The sequence below is a fragment of the Heterocephalus glaber genome, unplaced genomic scaffold (genome assembly GCF_053883595.1).
Source record: "Heterocephalus glaber isolate CG9 unplaced genomic scaffold, H.glaber_assembly_v1.0 deba00001481, whole genome shotgun sequence".
In the NCBI taxonomy this organism is placed as follows: domain Eukaryota; kingdom Metazoa; phylum Chordata; class Mammalia; order Rodentia; family Bathyergidae; genus Heterocephalus; species Heterocephalus glaber.
The window spans coordinates 50,662,812-50,673,211 of NW_028258317.1; the positions used below are offsets into that span (position 1 = coordinate 50,662,812).

General features: G+C 43.7%; 1 protein-coding gene across 3 annotated transcripts in view; it reads right to left on the reverse strand.

Moving 5' to 3' along the window:
* The window catches only part of Kank1 (KN motif and ankyrin repeat domains 1), a 201,174-nt gene extending 191,161 nt beyond the window's left edge, over positions 1 to 10,013 (reverse strand). Inside the window, exons 1-2 of one of the 3 annotated variants that reach the window (XM_087184058.1) lie at positions 9,908 to 10,013; positions 7,953 to 8,003 (exon numbers count right to left, since the gene is read on the reverse strand). The gene's annotated coding sequence lies outside the window, so the exon portion shown is untranslated. The remainder of the gene's footprint in view (positions 1 to 7,952; positions 8,004 to 9,907) is intronic. The other 2 variants (XM_087184054.1, XM_004838204.4) reach the window with 2 other exon arrangements.
* Between the last annotated feature and the right edge of the window lie 387 nt (positions 10,014 to 10,400).

Below are 10,400 nucleotides of genomic sequence, written 5' to 3' on the forward strand. Positions count from 1 at the left end.
GAACATTGAACTGACTTAGCTTTTCTACTCACTACACTAAAAAGTACAAAGATACAAATCCTTTTGAAGTGCTTATCTTCATTAGTCATCTGCAAAACCTGGTAACACATTTACAAGATTAGCTGAAGACATTAGACAATAAGCATTGGTAAGAATGTAGAGCAACTGGAACTCACTACTGGTGGCAGTATAAATTGATAAAACTACTGACAGCGGGGCCGGGGATTTAGCTCAGTGGTTTCACCGCCTGCTATGCAAGTGGAAGGACCTGAGTTCAAACCCGGTACCAAAAAAAATACACACACAAAAAAACTGACAGTATCTACATTAGCTTAAACATACAGTGCAACAAATCTACTTCTAGATATATATCCAAAATAAATGTGCATATATATTCACTAGAAAACACACAAAATTGCTCATGACAGTACTATTCACCTAAGTAGTCCAAAAACTGAAGCAACCCAATATAAATCTACAGTTAAACACTAGGGTAGTTAGACAATGGAAGGCTACAGCAATGAGAATACATAACCCATAATTTCGTGTAACAAGATGGACCAATCTTATAAATATAATATGAAGTGAGGAAAGCCAGGGACAGAAGGGCACATGCTCTGTGATACCAGGTACATAAAGTTCAAACACTAATAAAAGTAATCTCTGAAGCAGAAGAGAAGAGGGTACAATATAAAGGTGATCAACTTGGTCTAGGCTCCATTTGGGAAAAGAAAATGAGGGAGTATTTGGCAGAAAAGTAAGGTTACCATCTCATAACAAGGGATATCTCATTCCTAAAAGGGCTCTTTATAGGAGAGGGCAGGTCTGTTGAGATAAAAACTAAAATAGAGGAGGAAGAGGAAGTGTAGGAGAGGAGAAAAGATGGAAAACATTCAAGCTTGATTTCTACTATTGCTCTAATTTTAAAAATATTTTTCTACAAAGTTAAAGAGTAAACCAGTCAGTAATACCAAGAGAAATATGAACAAATTTAGGCAAAAATGTAATATAGCTATCAAAAAATATAAATTTACATTCTTATCTCTAATCGAACCAAAAATTACATTTTAAAAACATCAAATGACTTTTATCTGCAACATGTAGCAACTGCAAATCAACAAGAGAACTTCTTACATGCTCCTCGGGGACTCTGAAAATATAAAAAGAGATTAGCATGTGTCTTGTGAGAGTTAAACTAAGCCCCATTGCTCAATTCCATTAACTAAATGAATTAAAAGAGGAAAAAAATCTACCACCAAGAGAATTACAGGGTTCCAGACACTCCCCATAATATATAACCGTTTCCAATTAACTGATTGCTTTTGTAATGAAAAAGCATGAGGATACTTATTTCTGACAGGTCTTTCTGTGTGAAATCCATACACAAATACTCAGCAGTGCATCTAAGATTCTTCATTAGAGAGAATACCATTTGCTTCCGTCATCCATAATTTAAATGCAAAGTACAAAGAAGGAAAAGCAAACAGGTATGAATTTAAAAGACAAAGAGAAGAAATAAACTGTCAGATTACATGACCTGCTATGTCCGTGAAGAGAACATACTCAGATAATCACATCTCTAGATGGACTTTTCCTAAGAGCTGCATTGGCAGGCCTCCCCCATTCAAGACCAGGCTGGTGTTTCCCTCCACTGTCCCCCCCCCCCGCCAGTTTCCAACAAACCCTTGTTTTTCCTATCTCTAAAGCCTTGTGAGAATGGAATTCTTTAAAATTATAAAGGTAACCAAGAGAACTAAAGATAGTATCCAATGAAAACTGTAAGCTGGGCATGGCGGCACATACCTGTAATCCTAGCACTCAGGTGACTGAAGCAGGAGGATTCTAGTTCGAGGGCAGCCTGGGCAACACAAAACTTTTTAAAAATGGAGGCAGAGGGGAGTGGAGAGAAGGTATGAGGTTATCAACTCTACTCCCTGCTTAATAGATAGTTAATAATACATATTATCAAATTGTTAAATCAAATATAGACTAGCAGTTTAAAAGGAAGGCTGCAAGCAAGGCATGGTGGCACATGCCTGTAAACCCAGTACTCTGGGAGGCTGAGACCAGAGAATCACAAGTTTGAGCCTAGCCTGGGCAACTTGAGAGAACCTCTTAAAATAGAAAATTTAAAAGGGCCTACAGAAACAGCTTTTTCTAAAGGCCCTGGGTTCAATCCCCAGCTGTTTTTTGGGGTTTTTTTTTAAGTCCATGAAGCTTCCAACTGGTTGGTTTGAGGTTCTTATCACAGGGTACAATGGTTAATTTTAGTCAACTTGGAGACAGTTTCTGGATTGAACCCAGGGCCTTTGCACTGAGCTACTCGCTGATCCTTTCTTTTTTTGGTGCTGGGGATCGAACTCCGGACCTTGCACATTCGAGGCAGGCAGCAGCACCACTGAGCTAAATCCCCAGCCCTCATTTTTTATTTTGAGACAGGGTTTCCTTAAACTGTCAAGTTGCCCAGGCTGAGTTTGAATTTCCAATCCTCCTACTCAGTTTCCCAAATGCTGGGATTACACGCACGTGCCACTACCCTATAACTGCAGATTTTAGACTTGTGGGTCTCCAGCAATTGTGAAACAATCCCTTATTAAACAAAAAAAGTACACACATACACACCCTACTGGTTGTTTGTCTGCCTAATACTGCCTACTGGAGTTTTCTGCCTAATACCTGGGGGGAACCTTATGCTATATAAGTGCACCTGCCTGGGGCCACCATGCTGAAGTCACCATAAGAACAAATAAGCTGCCAAGTGTACACACCTTGGTCAACAGTCAACACTGAGTGCACCTCCACCGAGACACGAGACATGGGAGCTAAGTGTTCCTGCACCCTCCAGAGAAGTCTGTTCAACAGTGGGTGCGCCACAGAGTGATGTCCCAAGCAGCAAAACAATCCAGGCAAACCATTAAATATCCAAAATACCATTAAAAGATTTTTTAGGGCACTAAGTTTTGGGTTAATTTGTTACAATCATAACTACCAGAAGACCTAAAAACAGAAAGAGCAATTATGTTTAAAAAGAAACTGTAGGGGGGCCGGGGGATTTAGCTCAGTGGGTCCTCTGCTGCAAGCACAAGGACCTGAGTTCAATCCCTGGTAGGAAGGAAAGAAGGAAGGAGGGAGGGAGGGAGGGAGGGAGGGAGGGAGGGAAGGAGGGAGGGAGGGAGGGAGAGAGAGGAAGAGAAAGAAAAAAATAAAAAGAAACTGTAACTGAGCTGGAATCAGAGAAGAGTGGTGGATCTTAATTTTCATTTTCAACCCTTTCTTTTTTGTTTGTATTATTCTCCTTGTAAAAATATAAAAATTTTTAAATTCAGAAATTTAGTAATTAAGAAATAGCCAACATGATGTGCCAGCCACTCTTGATTCTGGGCAGCTTTGAAACCATCTCAATCAATAGGGTTGGTTTTAATCTTCACAATAAACCCTATGAAGCAAGAGTTTATTTTTAGGAGTCTCACTATTGTTGCCCAGGCTGGCCTTAAATTTGCAATCTTCCTGCCTGAACCTCTTGAGTAGCTGCGTTTACGTGGATACACCACCACCACAAGCTTGTTGCCCCTTTTTTTAATAGATGAGAATAGAGAAGCTCTAGTAAGTTGCTAAAAGTCACCCAGCAAGCAAGAGATCCTACAGTCCAATTAGTTGGGTCCAGAGCTACAATATTTACACAAAGATCGCCAGGCTGGCTTGGCAATCACAGTCAATAGAAAAAAGGTACAGTATCATCTCAAACTGCCATTCACCTGGATCGCCAAGCATGTGACTGGCCCGGCTATTATGAGTCAAGCAGTGCTGACTGTTCATGATCTTACTTTTTCTAAAGCTATTGCCCAAATATGATTCTCTTTACTCTCCACCTATACACATTTTTCAAAGCCCAGTCTCCCTAAGTATCACCCAGACCTCTCAGCACGAATTTCTCCATCAGCCACCTTTCCAGAATGAGCCATTTATATCCATATTGAGTAGTTCCATCCTTTTGGCTCCTATTTCAGTTCTCTATCTTCTATCTCACTACTTACTATGAATTCTGAGGGTTTAGTCTCTGAATTCGTCCACTAGAGCCCAGCAAGTCATAGAAATATAACTGTTACTTACTAAAGTTAATGGATATTGACTTGTTCTAAATAAAGTTTGGTGGAGTAGCCTTTACATTAGGGAAATTTTCAGTAAATTTTATCTGCAGAGAAAGAGGGAAAGGAGTTAAGAGCTATAAGCAGGCAAAGCAGCAGCCCCCTGCCAAGTGTTCATAATCAAATCCCATGGGCCAACTTGCACATTCAAACAGCTTTCTCCCAAAAACCCCAAGTATTTTTTTCTGCCTTTATACTGGGTCAGTTATTTTTATCTTCCAGAAAAAGAATGATAAGGAAGCCAACATCACTCCCATTGTCCAGTTAATCTCTCCCCTTGAGAAGGCTCAGGGGTCCTAGACCTTCAGACAGATCCACTCTCCAGCCAATTTCTAAAGATCCCTTGAAGCTCAGCCCAAGTCTTAACTTTTCTATGAAGCTACTTTTAACCATCCAGGTAAGAACTCTTCTAACCCAGAACTCAAACAAATATTCAGCATTTACTGAATAAACTAAATATCCCTTTGTAAAAAAAATTTACCTGACTGGTATTTGAAATTTTGACATCTAACTTCTGGACAAAAAACTACTTCATAGATTACTCTTCTTGAAACCCCTAAAGCTCCTGGCTTAGTACCTTTACCAAGAGTATCAAGAATAAAGAAAAACTGCATGTAACTGGTTAATCAGATTGTACCAAAAGTTCAACTTCTACTATTTGTAATTAAGATATTAGAGTTAAATTGACCTTTATTCTATTTTATTTTAGAGACAGGGTCTCCCTATGTAGTTCAGGCTAGCCTTGAACTCACTATGTAGCCCGGGCTGGCCTTGAACTCAGTGATCCTTGGACCTCAGCCTCCCAAGTGCTGGGATTAAGGGTGTGCACCACCATGCGGAGGCTAACCATTATTTTAGAATTATAATTAAACTCTGTAAGACTTATCTTTTGCAGGTAATCTATTGGCAATTTAAAGATTTAATCAAGTCCACATGAAGCTCAACAGTTTAACAAGAATCCACAGCCATAGAAAAGAAAATCACTAGTTTAGGTAACATGGAAAAAAAGGGGTGAGGGACTTGTGCACAAAGATTAATTCTGCAAAAGAATGGATGATCAAAAATATGGTGAATGGGGCAGGGGGTTTAGCTCAGTGGTGCTGCTGCCTGCCTCGCAAGTGCAAGGTCCTGAGTTCGATCCCTGTATCAAAAAAAACTTTTAAAAATTTATCATAGTAAAAGACATATTGCCAAGAATGATGGGCTAAGTGTGTCAGAAGTGAGGGGGAATGCTCTGAGTATCTTGAGACAATGTGTTACTTAAACAATTTTTAAATTTAAGCATTCACTTTAGTGTTTATCACATCTCATTGATCAAACTTTTTATGGCAATTTCTGTCAAAAAAAATATAATGGTGGGGGCCAGGGATTTAGCTCAGTGGTTCCGCTGCCTGCTTCGCAAGCACAAGGTCCCGAGTTTGATCCCTGGCACCAAAAAAAAAAAAGAACTGCAATTTTACATGAACAGATATAGAAAGGTACTGAAAGTGAACACACTAGAAATAACCTGCTAGGATGAGGTAAATAGGGATCACACTCTGTTCTTTTGCTAAATTCACTACAGATCTGCTTTTGGAGTTTAAGAAGCCAGGCTAGAGCTCTCATACACTGCTGGTAGAGGTATAACCTAAATAAACACTTTGGAAATCTATCTGACAGTATCTTCCAACCTGAATACTAGTTTGGGATTCAGAAATCTATCCCTAAGTATATATCCAAAAAAAGCGCACTGCGTGTACCAAGACATGTATTAGAATATTCATAATCCCACTATTTGCCATAGGAAAAAAATTAGAAACTACAATGCTTAAAAGCCCTTCAACCCTAATGTGATAGTTAACTGACTTGTGTAGACTTCAGAAACACCCAACTAAGCTGGATCCGCATAGTCCTGGGTGTGGCTGAAGGGATTTACTGAAAACAGAAGACCCACCCAAGGGCAGCTAGTCCCCTGAATGGAATAAAAGAGAAATGAAGAAGGAAGGCTTGCTTCTGTTCTTCAGAGAAGCTCTAGTCTTCCTCTTCCCTTGGAAGTTGTCTCCTACCTTCTGGCACAGACCCTTTAGCGTTCCATTGAAGACCCTTCGGTCTCCTTATACAAACTTGTATGGGACCCTACAGTGAGTTCCAGGCCTTTGTCCTTTGACTGGATCCTTTGGATCTCCAGTGGGCAGACAACTCTTTTGCACTCTTCCACACCTGGCTGTTCGGTGGCCACTGTAAGCCTACCTTGTAAATCCTTATATATCCTGCATTAAATGTTTCTCTAGTGAGTACTAACTGATATACCTAGAATGGATATACTGTGATAAAGTCACACAATGAAATAATACACAGCAATAAACAAGATTCAACTCCAGCCACCAGCAACAACACCGCTGAGATTCAAACAAAATGTTGAAACAAACTACATACCACATATACATACATATATTAATTTTGTTCATGTATATAAAGCATGAAAATTCGCAAAACCCATCTATGGCTGGCATAGTGATTCCTCTAGGGAAGGGGTAGTAACTGGAGAAAGATATGAGAGGATTTTCTCCAATGTTGGCAGTGTTGTTTCTTTATCTGGGTGTGGCTTATAGGTTTATGATGTTAGTTTTGTGAAAATTTGTCAAGATGTACTGTATGTTTGGCATACAGCTCAATTTTGGGGGGGAGTACAGGGATCAAACTCGGGACCTTGTGCTTGCAAGGCAGGCAGCAGAACCACTGAGCTAATAGCTTCATTTTTAAGTTACTATGAAAAAAAAAAGAAGTGGTATAAATCCAGTTGCCTGCAATACACATAACATTTTTCCTATAATTCAGTATTTGAAACCAACCTGACATCTTTATATAATTGGAGGGTAGATGAGAAGTGCAGTTGAGGCCTAATTTGGACAGGTTCAACTCAATACAACTGATTTTTAAAACATGCATGAACAATACAACAAAAGGCAGGTGAAATGTCTGCAATTTCTCACAGAGACCCACTTTGCTGCTTCTGAATCTGCTTACCCTATACTTACCTAACACCCAAGCACAGCTCTCCCCAGTCTTTCTCCCACACCCTTCCCAATTCCTCACATTCCCTCCAGCCAGATCCTTTCTCATCTCCTCCTACCTCATCAAGAAGGTTAAGGCAGGAGCACATTAATTCAGAGGAGTATTTGTGAGCCAATGCTACATTCCTGAAATGAACCTTGTCTTGAATATATCAATGCCTGTGGTTTCTTTCCTTGGGGGCCAGGTTGGAGAATATTTTAAGGACTACTTTTAAGGACTCAGGATATAGATCTGGGACAGAACACTTCCCTGGCATGCTTGAGACCCTTATATTTAATCCCCAGCACCTCCAAAACAACAACAACAACAAAAACTCCTTTTATCCTGAAGTTATTATTCTCTAACATCTCTCCAGAATTCACTTCTGCTGCAGAACTTCAACTAGACAGATCAGTAGATGAGGCAAATTAAGAGCACAAAAGATGACCAAATGTATCCCTGTGCCCTAGGAGATAAAGCACATCCCAATTTCTGTATCTGAAAGGGACGCAATTACGCCTTCACCAATAGGTTCTCCTTCCTTAGACATTTTAACCTCCCTGTAGGATTGCCCATACTTAACTTCTTTTCAATTGCCTCAGTGGCAGCAGCTTTCCCCAAACCTACTGACAGTAAAAGGACCAAAGTTAATCATCATCATCATGCTCTCATTCAATCTCTCTAACAAGTGGTTACCCTCAAATGTAGGAATAAGGGTAGGAAGGAGGAAATGGGGAATGACTCAAGAAATGGTGTTTGGGGTACGGGATTTACCTCAGTGGTTCTGACGCCTGCCTGGAAAGCGCAAGGTCCCAAGTTCGATCCCTGGTAACAAAAGAAAAAGAAATGGTGTTTTTCTGACAGGGTGATGGAAACATTCTGAAATTAGTGATGACTTCATAAATATACTAAAAGCCACTCTGAATTGTACACTTTAAGGGGTAAACTTGTGGTATGTTTATTACATCTCAAAAAAAATTTTTTAAACATTTCATATTTTAATTTTATTGGTGAGAAAGATTTGTGAACAACTTTTCCCTATAATTTTCTTGGCAAAATTTGGTATAAAATAAGTTGTTAATATTTCTTAGTTTTGATTCTCTCAAATAATTTGTAGATTATTTTTCTTCCTTAAAAAGCCTAGGAGAATTCACTAGTGGAAACCAACTGGCTGTGGAATTCTCTTGTAGGGATATTTTACTCTTTTCAAGTGTTTACTCTTTTATTAGTACATGTCTGCAGTACACAATGATTACATGCACTATGGGCAGTTGGTACATGTACCTAACACATCTTAATTCTTTTTTCATCCTGTTCCATTCCTCTTCCCTCCATCTCCTGGTCTCCTTCCCTTTTGCAAAATATCTCCTTGTTTCCTAATATCTATCTTTTATTTTGCTCCTTATATTTCAGGTTTCTCATATAAGAGAAACGAGGCATACATCTCAAATTTTTAAATAAATAAAATGTGGGAATGCCCAACATTCAAACAGAGAGAGTTGAGGAAAGGAGAAACTAGCAAATAAACTGAGTACCATATAAAAAAATCAAGAATAAAGTCATTAACTAAAAACAAGGAAAAAGGGTCGGGGATGTAGCTCAGTGGCGCCGCGCCTGCCTGGCAAGCGCAAGGTCCTGAGTTCGATCCCCGGTACCGAAAAACATAAAAATAAAAATAAGAAGTCCCTGATTTCCATCTAGCTCAAGTGTGCGGCATTAAGGTGGGTCAAGGAACTGCTCGATGACAGATGTGGATGATTAACCTTGTTAGTCTTAGGGCTCGCAGTCTGATATAATTTAATTTATAAGATGGGCTGAAACTCCGCAGAGGGCGAGCGCTGGAGGACGCCATAGGTTGTTATTAACGCTAGCACGAGAGCTACAGAGCTCTTGCTGAACTGCAGCACCTATCCCGAAGGGCTGCCCCTCAAACTTCCACGGGACCCAGGTGAAATGGAACGGGTGGCTGCCCTGAGATCGGGGCTCCTTGTGCGTTTGTCAAAGTGACACGTAAGAAGGGACGCCCAGGGACGAAGCCCGCTTAAGGACGCGTGCACCCTCCCTCGACTTGCACCTCGGATCCTCCAGAAACCCACGCTGTCCTCCGGGCTGGGCGGTTTCCCCAAGCCCTGGGCGCCGTAGCGCCCACACCCACCCTCCACCCCGCCCCTCCACCCCAGGCTGGAGCCATCTCTGAATCGACTGAGGCGACCCGGGGCCACCTGCCGCTCTAGGACGAGGATAAAGGGGTCCTGATCGCCACTGCCTTCGGCAGAGCAGAGCACCGACCTTAACGGAAAAACGCCTCCAGAGAAGGGTGCTTCAGCCCGTCTCGGACTAAGAAAGGGCCCAGAGGCACCCAAGGGCCGGCGCCCTCGGCTAGGGGCGGCGAGGAGCCCGCACCCTCCCGCCCGCCGGCGCGAGCGTACTTTCCCGCTGCCCGGGGCCGGGGCGCTCCGCTCCCCCTCCCACACCCGGAGCTCCGGGCCGACCGCGGGCCCCAAGCCAGCTCTCGGATCCTCCCCAAGGCCGTGCGGAGGCCGCCTCGGAAGCCCGGAGAGTGCAAGCCCGCGGGGCCGCCCTCCGTCCCCGCCGCAGAGCCCCCAGGGCGCGAGCCAAGTTTGCCCAGCTCGGCCCGCGGGGCGGCCGCGATGCAGGGGTCGCAGCCTGGGCGACCCCGGGCCGACCCCGCCGGGGAAGGGAGTGCAGCGCACCCCGGCGCCACTCACCTCCAGCCTCTCCTCGCGAGCCCCGGCTGGCAGCTCGCGGCGCCACTGCTCTGGGCTCCAGAGGGCGGGGCGGGCGCAGGGGGCGGAGCCGGCCGGGCTGGCAGCGCCAGAATTAAACCCGGAGCGCGCGGCGGCCGGGCACTGACGGCCGCGGACGGTAGCTGCGCCCTGAAGCGAGCAGGAGTGTCCCGCGGGCCTGCGGTTAGGTCGGGCCGGGAGGAAGCCTAGGCTTACGCGGCGATCTTTTGTACCCAGGAGCCGGCCGGCCCCAGTGCGCCTGCGCGCCGCTCAGCCTGCCGCGGACCCACGAGGCACCTAGGCGCACCTCCGCCCTGCATGCTGTCCCCGAGTTGCAGTACTTACTCCCACCGCCCCGAGTGAAAACCATGTCCCCAGTGAGACAGGTAGGGCCGGACACGCGGGACTGGCACACACACCCCCCGCCGACCCCGCACACCGCTAAGAAACTGTTCTCCGGCCCCGGCTGAGAGGC